Here is a 16,560-nt window from a genome sequence, read left to right as displayed (position 1 = left end):
TGGGCTGAAATGGGGAAACAGTAAGCAGATAAAATGCTTTAATGGCACTAAGAGGTCAATCTTCGAAGACTAGAGTAGAGGGACGGATAGCTTCGTGACGGCCCTGTAAGATAGGTCAACAGGGCTTACGGTGATTAGAATGGTGTGACTGACTTAGAGCAGAGGGTCTGAGAAGATCAGAACTCTGAGAGGCAGAGATGACAACAGGACCAGGCTCTGAGTACACGAAATGCAACATTGCAGCCAAGATGATCTTTGCTTGCACAAAACATGCAGAGAAAGACAGAGTAACATTTTATACCCCCAGAAAGATCCAAAGGCCTCAAATAAGAGGTCATCTATAAAAATGAGCCCAGGGACTCTAACACCCCCAGAAATGTGGGCTCACAAGAATAAGAGTCAGAGAAAGAGACTACTGGGACACAGAAGGTCAGAGATGGTCAGTGACTAAGACTGATTCCCCAAACTTGATTATAAATTTGGGATGGGAACAGAGGGCAATTCAGATATGTTATTTGGGAAGAACTGTGACTTAGTCGATAGAGCACGAGGCTTGGAGTCAGAAGGAACTGGGTTCTAATCTCAGCTCTGCCTGTTGTCTGCTGTGTGATCTTGGGCAAGTCACTTAACTTCTCTGTGCCTAAGTTACCTCATCGGCAAAATGGGGATTGAGTGTGAACCTCATGTGGGACAGGGACTTTGTCCAATCTGATCAACTTGTATCTGCCCCAGTGCTCAGAACAGTGCTTGGCACCCAGTAAGCACTTAAGTATCGTAATTATTATAATCGTTATTATTATGCCTGCTAATAATAATCATGATAATAATAAATAGCTCATCACTGCTAATAATAATAGCTCATTAATATTATTACTGCTAATAAAAATTATTACTGCTAATGTTATTACTGCTAATAATAATGATGAGAATAATAATAGCTGGGTAGCTGTTACAGTTGACCTTAACTGTCAACTGTTAAGGGATCTCTCCATCCCTTAAAAGAAGAAAAGATAGAATAGGGTACTAGAGTAAAACCATGAGAGGAAGGAGAAATCATGAGAAATTTATTACCTATCAAACCTGGGAAAATCTGGATATTTCTATTAAGACATAACAAGGGCATGACCTGCCATTGGGCAATGTGTAAAAACTGCTTGGCGGCAGGTTAGAAAAAAAACAACAAACGGTGTTTTCCTAGCAGTTGGATCTCTACAGTGTGCTAGACGATATACAAAATAGTGAAGCAGCTGATTATTTCATTTATGATTGAATATGTTTCTCTTTTCTTGCACCCACTCTTACTACTCCCCACAACCTCTCCCCAGTCCTTGTTTATAACTGTGGGATGGGAACAGAGGGAAATGCAAATATGCTATTATTTGGTAATGGCTGGGAAATTGTTATAATTGACTGTCAATGTTAAATGAGCTCTACGCCTTCCTAAAAGAAGAAAAGATAGAATAGCCTACTGTCTGCCCTGAGATCGTTTATTCTGTCAGTATATATTTATTTCAAATAGGAAATAACACCTGTTTTTTGGCATTTGAAGATCTATTAGTTTTGTCCAGTGCGGTTGATGCATTATAGACAACCTCTTTCACATAATGTCTATTTAATAATTTTCCCGTCCTCTACTGTTACATTTGCTCCACTAAGTGCCTTGTGTTCATGCTACCCTATTTGATTTTCTTCTGACTCTCTGACTACTTCTTCTTAGAGGCTTCTCTACAGCCTCTTCATCTTCCCTGCATGCCCTCTTCATCTTCCCTGCATGCTTTAGCTGGGTGTTCTGCATGACTCAATTCTGAGTCCTCTGCTCTTCTTCCCCTCAGTGCTCATTCATTCTCATAGTTCAACATCCACCCCTAAGTGGCTGAATCTCAAATCTGTATCTTCCCATCTAACCTCTCACCTGCTTTGCAATCTATCCGTATTTTCTGTCTAGGGGATATCTCCCCTGAATGGACCACAAGTAATTTAAATTCAGAATGACCCAAAGTGAATACCTCATGTCCCCTGACCTCCACCCGCACAACCACCTTCCTCTCTGCGTCAAACAGAAATACCATAGGCTTTAAAGCACTCAGTCACCTTGCCCCCTCCTATCTGACCTCCCTGGTTTTCTACTACAACCCAGACCGCACAATTCGCTCTTCTATTACCAACCTGCTCACTGTATCTCAGTCTCATCTATCTTGCTGCCGTCCTCTCACCTACATCCTGCCTCTGACCTGGAATGCCCTCTCTCTTTATATCCAACAGACGATCACTCTCCCCACCTTCCAAGCCTTATTAAAAGCACATCTCCTCCAAGAGGTCTTCCCGATTAAACCCCCATTTTCTCATTTCCCACTCCCTTCTCCATCACCCTTCAACCTGTATTTTCACCCTTTAACCACCCCTCCCTCAGCTCCGCACAATTGCCTCAGTGTGGGCAGGAACGTGTCTACCAACTCTATAATATAATAATAATAATGTTGGTATTTGTTAAGCGCTTACTATGTGCAGAGCACTGTTCTAAGCGCTGGGGTAGATACAGGGTAATCTGGTTGTCTCTCGTGAGGCTCACAGTCTTAATCCCCATTTTACGGATGAGGTAACTGAAGCACAGAGAAATTAAGTGACTTGCCCATAGTCACACAGCTGACAAGTGGCAGATCCGGGATTCGAACCCACGATCTCTAACTCCCAAGCCCGTGCTCCTTCCACTGAGCCACGCTGCTTCCCCTAATATGCATTGTTCTCTCCCAGATGCTTAGTTCAGTGCTCGGCACACAGTAGGGGCTCAATAAATTTGATTGATTATGTACATTTCCATAATTTACTTATTCTTATTAATATCTTTCTCCCCTGCTAGACTTTAAACTCATTTTTTGGTTTTTGGGGAGGGTTTATTTTTTAAGTGTATACTTACTTTTATTAATATCTTTCTCCCCTGCTAGACTTTAAACTCATTTTTTGTTTTTTGGGGAGGGTTTTTTTTTTTAAGTGTATTTGTTAAACACTTACTATGTGTCAAGCGGCATTCTAAGCAGTGGGGTAAATGCAAGTTAATCAGGTCAGACATAATCCCTGTCCCACATGGGGCTCACAATCTAAGAAGGAGGGAGTAGGCAGGGAACATGCCTACCACCTCTGTTATGCTTTCTCAAGCACTTAGTAGAATGCTCTGAACAAAATAAGCGCTCAATAAATATGAGTGATTGATTCAGGCTAATTATCGATCCATAATGCTTTGCTTATCCTGAGAAGTAGCTTGTAATCATCCGCCTTTCTCCTTGCTTATGTATTTCTGGGCCACTGTCATCAGCAGTTAGGTGTTCACACGTTACTGATTCAAGATACATCAACTTTTGAGTTTCCTGAACACTTCCTTTTGTCATTATAATAATAATGTTGGTATTTGTTAAGCGCTTACTATGTGCAGAGCACTGTTCTAAGCGCTGGGGTAGACACAAGGGAATCAGGTTGTCCCACGTGGGGCTCACAGTCTTAATCCCCATTTTACAGATGAGGTAACTGAGGCCCAGAGAAGTTGTGACTTGCCCAAAGTCACACAGCTGACAAGTGGCAGAGCCGGGATTCGAACCCATGATCTCTGACTCCAAAGCCCGTGCTCTTTCCACTGAGCCACGCTGCATTATGAAGGATTGATGTGTAGAACTGTTTGAGAATGACTACAATGGTGATAGAGAAGAGCAACTGTAGAATCTTGATACTCTTTTGGGGGTCCCTAAACTTTGTATTTTGTGAAGCCCATGTTTTCTATGGTGACAATCTCACTGTGTAAGATCTAAAAATATTGCAAAGATATCCTATAAATTTACTTAATCTAAGGTAATAATTTAATCAGGATCTAATCCTGGCTCTGCCGCTTGCCTGCTGTGTAACCTTGGGGAAGTTACAACTTCTCTGTGCTTCAGTTTCTTCATCTGAAAGGGGGACTGAATACCTGTTTTCCCTCCCCTTAACACTGGGATAGGGATTGTGTCTCATCTGCTTGCATTTTATCTACCCCAGGGCTTACTACAGTGCTTGACACATAGTAAGTGCTTAAAAAATACCCCTATTGTTATAGAGAAGCAGCGTGGCTCAGTGGAAAGAGCACGGGCTTTGAAGTCAGGGGTCATGAGCTCGAATTCCGCTCTGCCACTTGTCAGCTGTGTGACTGTGGGCAAGTGACTTAACCTCTCTGTGCCTCAGTTCCCTCATTTGTAAAATGGGGATTAAGACTGTGAGCCCCACGTGATTCCCCTGTGTCTACCCCAGCGTTTAGAACACTGCTCTGCACATAGTAAGCGCTTAACAAATACCAACATTATTATTATTAACATTATTATCATTAACAATCTGTGGAAAAGACCTTATCTACCATGCCCCAGTGTAATCGGAAGCCACACTGTGATTTTCAGTGTTCTTCCGAAATGCGGTCTGGGAGAAGTCTGGCCAGAAATGAAGAACAGAAATTTCACAGCTTTCCCCCATCAGCAATCTCACCGTTTTTCTTGAAGGGTGTTATGATGGTAGGCGTCTGTCTTTTCAATATTAGGAGTGCCTAAAAGGTATAGACAGTGCGATATTTACTTTATTATAAGGTGTTCTTTGATCTCTCAATCACTTTCATTGATTTCATAGAGAAACAGCGTGGGTCAGTGGAAAGAGCATGGGCTTGGGAGTCAGAGGTCATGGGTTCGAATCCTGCTCTGCCACTTGTCAGCTGTGTGACTGTGGACAAGTCACTTCACTTCTCTGTGCCTCAGTTCCCTCATCTGTAAAATGGGGATTAAGACTGTGAGCCTCACGTGGGACAACCTGATTACCCTGTATCTACCCCAGCACTTAGAACAGTGCGGGGCACATAGTAAGTGCTTAACAAATACCAACATTATTATTATTTCATTAAGAGTTCTGGTATTTTCTTCTACTACTTCCCTATGGCTTAATAGGTGCGAGGTAATCAGTGCTTCTGGTGACACATTTCTTGCTTGGATAGAGCTCATCTGAAGATGTCTTGAAGCATTTGGTAGCTGTTTTTATTTTGCAGGAGTTGCACATCCAGCTGTCCGACTGACCACTGTGTCTATCACGCTGCAGTTCATGCTCCCAAAAAGTTTATCCCATTCCCCTTTGGCAGGTTCCCATTCTCTACTTTTATCAGTTTGGAACATGCGAAGTGATAGTTCATTGAGAGCAGGGAATATGTCTGCTGTATGTTAATACCCTACTCTCCCGAGTGCTTAGTACAGAACTCTGTGTGCAGTAAGCACTTGGTAAATACGATTAATCGACCGATTGATTGATAGCCCAGCAATTGGTGACACAAATAGGTACCAACTTCACTGAAAGGGTGGAGACCACTGGCCCCAGGAGTGTTCCAGCTTCGGGTAATGGAGCCTTTACAATTGTTAATTAGTATTCCACTGCTTGTGGTTCAGTTAGTTTTCTTCATATTTCAACATCACTGCCTACGTGCGTATTGAAATCTCCAGTAGCAATCAATTGGTCAGATTCTAAAATAAAGAGATAAAATCAATAAATATTTATGGTATTTGTTAAGCGCTTAACTCTGTGCCAGGCATTTTACTAAGCGCTAGGGTGGATACAGGTAAATTGGGTTGGACACAGTCCCCATCCCACAAGGGGCTCAGTCTCAAGCCTCATTTTACAGACGAGGTAACCGAGGCACAGAGAAGTGAAGTGACGTATACGAGGTCACACAGCAGATAAGTGGCAGAGCCAGAATTAGAACCCACAACCTTCTGGCTCCCAGGCCCGTGCTCTATCCACTATACAATACTGCTCGTCTAACGCTGTAGTGATGAATCTCTAGCTGGATATTCATAGAATTTTTCCTTCTCCTCACTGTGTCAACCAGGGCAGAGCTTATTCGGGATGAATGTGTGGCACAGCACTTTTATACTGGAGAGAAGCATATATGCCTCTGAGAAAGTCTGAAATTTTTGAAACAAGCAATTAAGGAGCGGTAGCTTTTACGGATTGTGAGAGAGTCAAAGAAGCAGCGTAGCCTAGTGGAAAGACCAACATGGCCCTGGGAGTCTGAGGACCTGGCTCCATCACTTACCTGTTGTATGACCTTGGGAAAGTCACTTAACTTTTGCGTGCCTCAGTTTCCACCTCAATAAAGTGGGGATTCAGTACCTGTTCTCCCTCTTCTCTATACCTGCTGACCCCCATGTGGGACAGGGACCGTGTCCAGCCTAAGTTGTATCTACCCCAGCGCTTAGTAAAGTGCTTGGCACACAGTTAAGAACTTAATGGAATATCATAATTAACACCTTGAAAAGTCTACCCCTGCGAGCCTTCTAGAGAGAGCAAATGATGCCAACAATACTGGTGACTACCTCGTTAGAGCATTTCTTGGAGTGGCTAACTTGCCGTTTCCATTGGCATTTATAGCTGAATAAAATGGCTGAAAGGAAGGCACATATTTTTCAGAAGAAAATTCAGAGAGAGAAGAGTACTCTCCATTTGCTCTTCTAAGCACAATATGGTAAAAGAACAGTAAAGGTACTATAGTAAGGGATGGCTGGAGAAATATTTCTTATTTAGCCCAGACCATTAACTGAAGTTGAGGGACAGGATGGGAATAGAGACAGTGTCATGACTACTTCTAATCTGTGTATGCAGTACTTTATATTCTCTATGGTTATTATTAATCACGATAGTTCCATGAGGTCGGCTGGTAAAGCTATTTTAGTTTTCCTGGTAAGGAAACAGAGGCAGTGGCTTGCTTACCGTTTCAGGACAATCAGTTCTAAACCGAATTTGGGTTAAAATCCTGCCCTTGAATGCCTAGCGGGTTACTGGGTAGGAATCAGATAAATGACTTTGTCTGGAACAAGTCTTAGGACCGACAAAGAAAGATAATGTGCTGGATTGAATTCTGACTAGTGTGGGAAAGGAACTATAAAATAGTGACCACAACTTGATTAAACTTCACATTTTTCCTGGGCAGGGAAAGGCCAAAATACCCAACAAAAGGACACTTAATTTTAGAAAAGAAACTGAAAAATGCCATTTAGAGAAGGAGAACGGGCAAGAGAAAAGAGCTAAAGGCTGTATGGGAGTCAGGTGAACTAGCCTCTAGCCGTAGCTCTGCCATTGGCATACTGTGTCACTCTGTGCCTCAGTTTCCTCATTTTCACAGGGCGTTTGTTAAGCACTTACTATGTGCCATTCATTCATTCATTCATTCAATCGTATTGATTGAGTGCTTATGGTGTGCAGAGCACTGTACTAAGCGCTCAGGAGAGTACAATAGAACAAAAAACTGACATATTCCCAGCTCACAGTAAGCTTATTCTTGTTTATTTCTTGTTTATTTAAGTCCAGAGAAGACAACATGTGTTTTACATGGGATAATAGTGAAAGATTCTTCAGTGGAACTTCTCTTCCCCCATCCTTCCCTTTCATATCTCATCTTGCTGGTGCTAGATGTGCTCTCTCTTCTACTTATTTTTCTGACAATTTTTACAATAAAACTCTTTAAAAAGCATAGCTGTCACATTATGAATTGGGCTTTTAGCACAGAAAAATATTTGAAAATAAAGGAATGATTAAAAATATGAACCCTGGTCATGAATTGGGCTGTCTCTCTGCTATCATTACTTCCCCTTTTTTGGGGTGGCACATCTTCAGAATGTCAGCTGACCTTCCATGATGTGTGATCAACAAAATAAGCTAAAGATAACTTTTTCCAAGTTGTGACATTTGTTATGCAAAATTAATGCACTTAACTTACTTAACTTTGCCTTGCTCTTAAAGGATAGCAAGTAAGTCTCTTAAAATACCCATGAATAGCATTGTTTGAAGCTTAGTAATAACTCCATTTTGGGGAAAGACAGTGCAAAGAACAGATTTAATAATCCCAAGAAAAAGATGAGAAAAAAGAAATGATGCATAGGTTTAAAAAGGAGGAAATAAGTTAAAGAGGTAAAGAAATCTGGGCTTCTGACTGACGTTAAAATTCCGTGGCTCCGTGATCGACATTTCATTCTTTCAGACTATCGGCTTTGTTTCTTATTAGTAAAAAGTTGGTTATTTAAATATTTGCAGTCTTAATCTGAGTAAAACCATAACAGGCCTTTGGACCTCTCGACTGCTTCTTGAATCTACCCATTAACAGGTGCTATATGTCCCAAAAAGTTGGGACTGTGTGCTTTGGAGGATAAAATCAAGCTAATCATTATTTTGAAAAGCACAGCCACAAGTCAGAAAGATCTCTCTGCTCAATAGAGCTATTTATGGAATGTGCTACATTAGGATCTGGGGTTTGGGGATGAAAGATGAACTATTTTGGTAAATATACTTCCCCCTTTTTCTTTGTGCTTCTGGGAATAGGAAATCATTAGGAGTTAATCTGCATATTGATTACTCATGCTTTGCAATAAAACTGGCTGAAAATGCATTGGAAAGAAAGAAAAGAAAATCAAACTAGTCAAACTTGGGTATGCCAGTCAACTTGTGTGATTATTCAGAGTGAAAATCAGTTTATGTTTCAGTACAGCCCTTTATTTCTCCTTCCCACGCTTCCTCCTGCTTCTCATTAGGACCAGCTTTGTATTGTCAAACAGTATTTCATGAGCCCTGCACTAGGTACTGAGCGAGTTTTAAATGAATACGAGGCAATTCCTGCCTTCAAAGAGTTTACAATCTAATTGGAAAAAGCCTGGGCTAATGAAAAGGGGAAGTTAAGTGGGAGTCTGGAGACCTCAGATCTAATCCTGGCTCTGCTTCCGAACAACGGTGTTTGGTCAAGTCACTTTCCCTCTTTCCGCTTGGGTTTCCACGTCTGAAAATGGAACTAATTAATACTATCCGGCCCTTTGAAGAGTGGGTGTCTGGTCAAATTAACCAATCAATCTATAGCCTGTATTGAGTGCTTACTCTGTGCAGATACAGAGCTCTTAAGCTTGGGAGAATGCAATAAAATGAATAGACCCCATCGCTTATCAGTGGCATTTATTGAGCACTACCTGTGTACACAGCACTGTGCTAAGCGCTTAGGAGAATACAATAGAGTTGGTAGAAGCAATCCTTGCCCTTAAGGAGTTTACAGCTTAGTGGGAGCTTAGACCGTTTTTATCAGGGAATGCTAGAAAATATAAATGGTTTTATAATTTCAAGGAAATAACCTAATTCTTTGCCCTTGCAGAGCAGGGGACTATTTCTGCATGAATCTAAGTAGACAGGCCTCCTGGTGGAGTGGCTGGGTGGAGTGGCTGGAGGGATACCTGCTTTCAGAGCAGTCCCTGGGAACTCCAGGCTCTCTTCAGGCCAAAGAAACGGCAGCTTGCCACACGATTCGTGGGCTACAGGCACCGTCTACTTTAGCAAGTTGGCTCCGAGCTGAGGGTTCGAGGAACGAGGAAAGCCTCTGAAGAAGGTTGAACTCTCCTGGGCATAATCTATCAATCGATCAATCACTGGCACTAATCGAGCACTTAGAATAGTTAGTAGACACAATCCCTGCCCACGAGAAGCAATATGAGAAAGTGCAAGGAGGAATGTACCTGAGGACAAAATAATCCCCAGGTTTACAAAATAAGAGAAGCAGCGTGGCTAAGAGAAGCAGCGTGGCCCAGTGGAAAGAGCGCGGGCTTTGGAGTCAGAGGTCATGAGTTCGAATCCCGACTCTGCCACTTGTCAGCTGTGTGACTGTGGGCGAGTCACTTAACTCTTCTGTGCCTCAGTTACCTCATCTGTAAAATGGGGATTAAGACTGTGAGCCCCACTTGGGACAACCTGATTCCCCTGTGTCTACCCCAGCGCTTAGAACAGTGCTCTGCACATAGTAAGCGCTTAACAAATACCAACATCATTATTATTATTATTGTTAATCCAAATTGCAAGCTACCTGTTGATGAGCTGACCTCTCAGTCTTGCAAAAGATCTGAGCAAGTGAAGAAAGAGAAAGGCATTGTCTTGCCACCTTGCAAAACAGTCGTATTCTCTTACCTGGCATAAGCACTCGCGGTTTGGGTCTCCCTGCTCTAGGAAGGACATCAGAGAGCTGCAAAAGGGCAGCCAAGATCAGCAGGGGAACGGAGAAGCAACTCTATGAGGATGGGCAGAACTGATAAGGGACTTCAGCTGGGAAACACTTAGACTAGGAGGAGAGTTGACTGAGATTTGCAAATTTAGGAAGGGTGTGGCGGGACCGGGAATGACAAGGGAATTCTAAATGAGGGGATTGGATTGTGTCCCCCGTTCATGAATGCCCTCCCTCCTCACCTCCGCCAAACTAACTCTCTTCCCCTCTTCAAAGCCCTACTGAGAGCTCACCTCCTCCAAGAGGCCTTCCCACACTGAGCTACCCCTTTTCCCTCTGCTCCCTCTGCTCCTCCCCCTCTCCCTTCCCCTCCCCTCAGCACCGTGCTCATTTATAGGTATTTTTATTGCCCTATTTATTTTGCTAATGAAGTGTACATCCCCTTGATTCTATTTATCATGATTATGTTGTCTTGTTTTTGTCCATCTGCCTCTCACGATTAGACCGTGAGCCCGTCATTGGGCAGGGATGGTCTCTATCTGTTGCCGAACTGTCCATTCCAACCACAATGTTGGTATTTGTTAAGCGCTTACTATGTACAGAGCACTGTTCTAAGCGCTGGGGTAGATACAGGGTCATCAGGTTGCCCCACGTGAGGCTCACACTCTAAATGCCCATTTTACAGATGAGGTAACTGAGGCACAGAGAAATGAAGTGACTTGCCCAAAGTCACACAGCTGGCAAGCGGCGGAGCTGGGATTAGAACCCATGACCTCTGACTCCCAAGCCCGGGCTCTTTCCACTGAGCCACGCTGCTTCTCTAACATCACAAACTCATTCATTTCCAAGATCAAGGCCATCAGAAGAGAGCTAGCTTCCCTAAAAGTCCCCTCTCCCTCCTTGACGTCATCCTACTGCCAAGCCCACTATCTTCGCAAGTCAGGGGTCCTAGGTCAGACTGGTCAACCCCTCCAGCTGCACTTTCCCCCACTACTCTCCGGTTTGCGCCCTTAGCTCTGCCGTGGCTAACTTCATGACCAGACACTCTCCCTCCTCCTTATTCTTCCTCCATCCCCCTGCCTGAATGCCCTCCCACACGCAGTGCTCTTCCCAACCACATCCTTCCCATCTGAAAACACTCTACCCAAAAAAACAACTTTTGCAGGAGGCCTTTCCTGACTAACTCACCGTTGCCCTGGTTACACCTTCTCAGCGCATTGGTATCTATCTGGAAATATGCACGATATTTCCTGATGCATAGTTATCTCCCGCAATTGAACCATGGGCTTGAGAGCGGGGGTCCTTATCTGAGACTTCACTTGTAATTCTCCTGAGAGCCCACTACAGTACACTGCCGAAAGTAGATGCTTCTACGACTGCTAATCATACCCTGCCTTGGATAATCGAAAATGGTCTTTATCGTATTATCTTTATACAGCTCACCACAAGACGTCAGAGGTGAAAGATGAAGATGGACCCTAAAGAAAACTAACGATGACGTCTGAGTTTCATTAATCCTCCCAATATTCCCGGTGACATCCCTTTTCACCGTTCTTTTTTTTTTATTTACTAAATCTGTAATCAAAAAGTTAGACTAGCTCGGGTGGGTAAAGGTCAAGAGTAATTTAGAAGGGGTAACATCAGATCCAATAGGCATACTGTTCAAGCATCTTTCAAATTACAAATGAATCTCTGCATCTCCAAAATCAAATGGAGAAAAAGCCAAACGATTCTGTATATTTCTAAGGCTCATTAAAATGCCATAGGCGTAAAAACTACATGTAGAAACATACGTTTAAGCCGAGCCTGTGGGGACGGTAAAAATTACCTTTACTTTTTTATTCAGTTTTATGGATCCTGCTATTGCCATGAAAAGAATACAATAAACATCATGTAAAACATTCATTTTGATTATACATAATCAGAATGGCAGCGAGAGCAGCACTAAGAATAACCTAGTAGCATAATTGGCGAATACAAAAACCCATCTGGGAAAAGAGGTTTAACTGACACATATTGTACAATAGTAACTCTCACTGACCACCGCAGCAAGCAGAAGGAGCCGAGTCCCAGAGTATCTGAAAACCTTGAGAGAGAGAAAAAAAAAGCGAGCAAAATGACTAGTTCTGATTTATTGGGTATTAATACAGTGGCATCATGGTATTTTCACAACTACCTAATTTATCCTGGGACCGTGATGCATTCTGCAGTTAGTACTCGCTTAATATTAACCTATTCTTGTACCTTTGGGAGGGAGCTTGTGAATTATTCTAAAGCTGGAGGCAAGGGGGAATTTCCAGAAATCAGATGGTCCATTCCTATATTTCAGGGAGGACCACTTCAGAACCACTGGGTACCTCTTCTGCTTTTAAAGATCTCAGGAATAGCCTTGCCCTCCCTGGGCAGCCAATACTTGAGATTTGGGGGGAAAGCCTGGAAGATGCATGAAAGCCTGGAATAATAACTGTGGTATTTGTTATGCACTTACTAAGTGCCAGGCACTGTACTGAGCACTGGGATAGATTCTGTTGCCGAATTGTACATTCCAACTGCTTAGTACAGTGCTCTGCACATAGTAAGCGCTCAATAAATACTATTGAAAGAATGAATGAATGCAAGCCAGGCATGCTGTCTCAGGGCAAGGTTAGCCAGGTAGTAAAACCTCCCGAGACCTCTGGCTGTATTTCTGTCAACATGACCAGCCAACCTTAAATCAGCCTCATCGTTTATTCAAGACCCCCCCCCCCCCATGTAGAGCACCGCCCTAGGGTGGTGGGGAAAATAAAACGGCAATAAAAGAAAAGATTCCCTGCCTTTCAGGATCCTACCATCTACAGGAGGAGACACACACACAAAAATCGACATAGAGAGCGAGAGAACCACTCAAGTGATACAGATAATAGTAAGCAATTATATTTAATAAACAAAGAGCTGACGTGGATGATACGACAGCATATTATGCTCACAAGTCCTACGCACAGCATCCTGCCCCCAGGGCAATCAATCAGTCCAGGGTACTTATTGAGCATTCACTGTATGCAGAGCACTGTACTAAGCACTTGGAAAAAAACAATTTGATAGAGTTGGTAGCTGTGATTCCTGCCCACAGGAAGCTTACAGTCTTCAGTGGGAGGCAGACGCTGAACTCGATTATGGATGGGGGAATTACCATATTCCCATAAGTACTGTGGGGCTGGGGTGCTCAGTAAATAGTGATGATGAGTTTAATAATGTCATGAAGGTGGGGATTACTCGGGGGAAGCTTCTCGTAGGAGGTGGCTTCTTAAGAGTGTTTTGAAGGTGGAGAGAGAGGCAGTTCCCCAGATTTGAGGGAGGGAAAGATGGATTTCCATACCGGGCAGGGCGTGGGGAGAGGCAGGAGCAATGTGTTGAAAGAAGGGAGTTGCAAGCCTGGTAAGGGAAAAATGCTGAAGAATGTGAGCGGAGGTGAAGCCAGGGCAGAAAGGTTAGGTAAGAGGGAGACAGACAACTGATGGAGTTCTCTGGTGCCAATCCTGAAACCTGGGTCCGTGAGAAAAGCCAGTTATTGGTTTTCGGGAGGAGCGCAGTGTGTCAAGCAATGTTTTAAGAAGGTGATAACGTGTATGAGGTTTAAAGCAGAATAAGGCAGCTCCTCGAGGGTGGAAACTACCGACTACTTTTATTGCTTACTCCCAAGAACCTAGGACCATAAGAAGTGCTTTCATAAACATTGATGATGATGATGGAGGGGCTTTGGGCAGTAAGACCAAAAAAGAGGATCTTAGAGTAATTCAGTCAGGAGATGACGGGAGTCTTTTCTCAAAACGTTCGCCTCGAGGGTAATAATGTTGGTATTTGTTAAGCGCTTACTATGTGCCGAGCACTGTTCTAAGCGCTGGGGTAGACACAGGGGAATCAGGTTGTCCCACGTGGGACTCACAGTCTTAATCCCCATTTTACAGATGAGGGAACTGAGGCACCGAGAAGTTAAGTGACTTGCCCAAAGTCACACAGCTGGCAAGTGGCAGAGCCAGGGTTTGAACCCATGACCTCTGACTCCAAAGCCCGTGCTCTTTCCAGTGAGCCACGCTGGAAATTCTGTGGACCGTTAGAGAGGAAGAGCTGTGATTTAGCCCAGTTTAATAGGGGAAGCAAAAAGAGGAGTCCCAGAGGACGCTCAAACCGCAGGCTTCTGGAACGACGGTGGTGTTGAAAAGGGCAGTGGGGTGGGGAGGAGGTGAGTGAACTACTGAGAGCTCACCTCCTCCAGGAGGCCTTCCCAGACTGAGCTTCCCCTTTTCGCTCTGCTCCCTCCCTCCTCCGCCCTTCACCTCCCCTCAGCTAAGCCTCTTTTCCCTCTGCTCCTCCCCCTCTCTCTTCCCCTCCCCTCAGCCATGTGTTTATTTGTAGATACTTTTATTACCCTATTTATTGTGTTAATGAGGTGGCCATCCCCTTGATTCTATTTATCGTGTTTATGTTGTCTTGTTTTTGTCCGTCTGCCTCCCCCGATTAGCCCCTCACTGGGCAGGAATGGTCTCTATCTGTTGCCGAATTCCAAGCGCTTAGTCCAGTGTTCTGTACATAGTGAGCGCTCAATAAATACTACTGAATGAATGAATGAATTCGGTTTTTGACATGGTGAAGCCCAGGCCTCAGCGGGTCCTTCGGGAGGCAGGTTCAAAACCGTTAGGCGGGGGCGAGCCATCCATCCCCCTGGGAGGCAGGGGGAGGGTGGGCGGTGTAGACAGAGAGGTTCCGAGGGAAAGATCAGCTCCCTGCACCTTCCTCCTGGGGCAGGTCAGGGCTCTGCCCGGGGTGAGGAGGACCCCGCTGCCCAAAGCCGGGACCAGCACATTGAGGCCCCCCAACTTTCCCTCTGCTCCCCCTCAGCACTCTGCTCATCTCTATATATTATTTATTACCCTATTTATTTTGTTAATGAGCTGTACATAATAATAATAATAATGTTGGCATTTGTTAAGCGCTTACTGTGTGCAGAACACCGTTCTAAGCGCTGGGGGAGATACAGGGTCATCAGGTTGTCCCACGTGAGGCTCACAGTCTTCATACCCATTTTACAGATGAGGTCACTGAGGTAACAGAGAAGTGAAGCGACTCGGCCACAGTCACACAGCTGCCAAGTGGCAGAGCCGGGATTCGAACCCATGACGTCTGACTCCCAAGCCCGGGCTCTTTCCACTGAGCCACACTGCTTCCAGTACAGTATTTATTGAGCGCTTAATAATAATAATGTTGGTATTTGTTAAGCGCTTACTATGTGCAGAGCACTGTTCTAAGCGCTGGGGTAGACACAAGGGAATCAGGTTGTCCCACGTGGGGCTCACAGTCTTAATCCCCATTTTACAGAGGAGGTAACAGAGGCCCACAGTCACACAGCTGACAAGTGGCAGAGCCGGGATTCGAACCCATGACCTCTGACTTCAAAGCCCGTGCTCTTTCCACTGAGCCACGCTGCTTCTTATGTGCAGAGCACTGTACTAAGCGCTAGGAATGTACAGTTCGGCAACAGAGACCATCCCTGCCCTGATGTTGTCTTGTTTTTGTTTGGTTCTCTTTTGCTTTGCTCTGTCCCCCCCCACCGCGTTGAGACGGTGAGCCCGTCATTGGGCAGGGATGGTCTCTATCTGTTGTCGGATTGTCCATTCCAAGCGCTTAGTACAGTGCTCTGCACGTAGTAAGCGCTCCATAAATACTACTGAATGAAAGAATGTGACGGTGATGCCGCCTCTCTTGTACGGCCGTGTCTCCGTGGGTATCGGTTTCCACTTTCCCCACAGGCCGGGCCCCGGACACTCGACCTGTTTGGCCCGTGATTCCCCCCCCAGGTGGGGGTTGGTGGGGGTATAATAATGTTGGTATTTGTTAAGTGCTTACTATGTGCAGAGCACTGTTCTAAGCGCTGGGGGAGATACAAGGTAATCAGGTTGTCCCACAAGAGGCTCACAGTCTTCATCCCCATTTTACAGAGGAGGTAACTGAGGCCCAGAGAAGTGAAGTGACTCGCCCACAGTCACACAGCTGACAAGTGGCGGAGTCGGGATTCGAACCCATGACCTCTGACTCCCAAGCCCGGGCTCTTTCCACTGAGGCACGCTGCTTCTCGTGTGTGTGTGTGTCTGTGTGAGGCGCTTCGGCTTGATCCCTTGGGGGTTTGGGGGGTTTCCCGTATAATAATAATTAATAATAATAATAATAATAATGTTGGTATTTGTTGAAGCAGCTGGCTCGGTGGAAAGAGCCCAGGCTTGGGAGTCAGAGGGCGTGGGTTCGAATCCCGGGCTTCCCCCCATCCCCGATCCCCTCAGCTCCCCGGGGGGGGCCCTCTGTGGGTCGCCCTTTTGTGAGTCGGTGTGTCTACACCGTTGTGTGTGTGTGCCGTAGGTCAGTGGCAAGGGCACCGGGCTTGGGAGTCAGAGGTCCTGGGTTCGAATCCCGCCTCTGCCACTTGTGAGCTGGGCGACTGTGGGCAAGTCACTTCGCTTCTCTGGGCCTCAGTTCCCTCCTCTGTAAAATGGGGTTGAAGACTGTGAGCCTCACGTGGG

This window comes from Ornithorhynchus anatinus, chromosome 14 (assembly GCF_004115215.2).
Source record: "Ornithorhynchus anatinus isolate Pmale09 chromosome 14, mOrnAna1.pri.v4, whole genome shotgun sequence".
Classification (NCBI taxonomy): Eukaryota; Metazoa; Chordata; class Mammalia; order Monotremata; family Ornithorhynchidae; genus Ornithorhynchus; species Ornithorhynchus anatinus.
Note: the sequence above shows the minus strand (reverse complement) of the source record.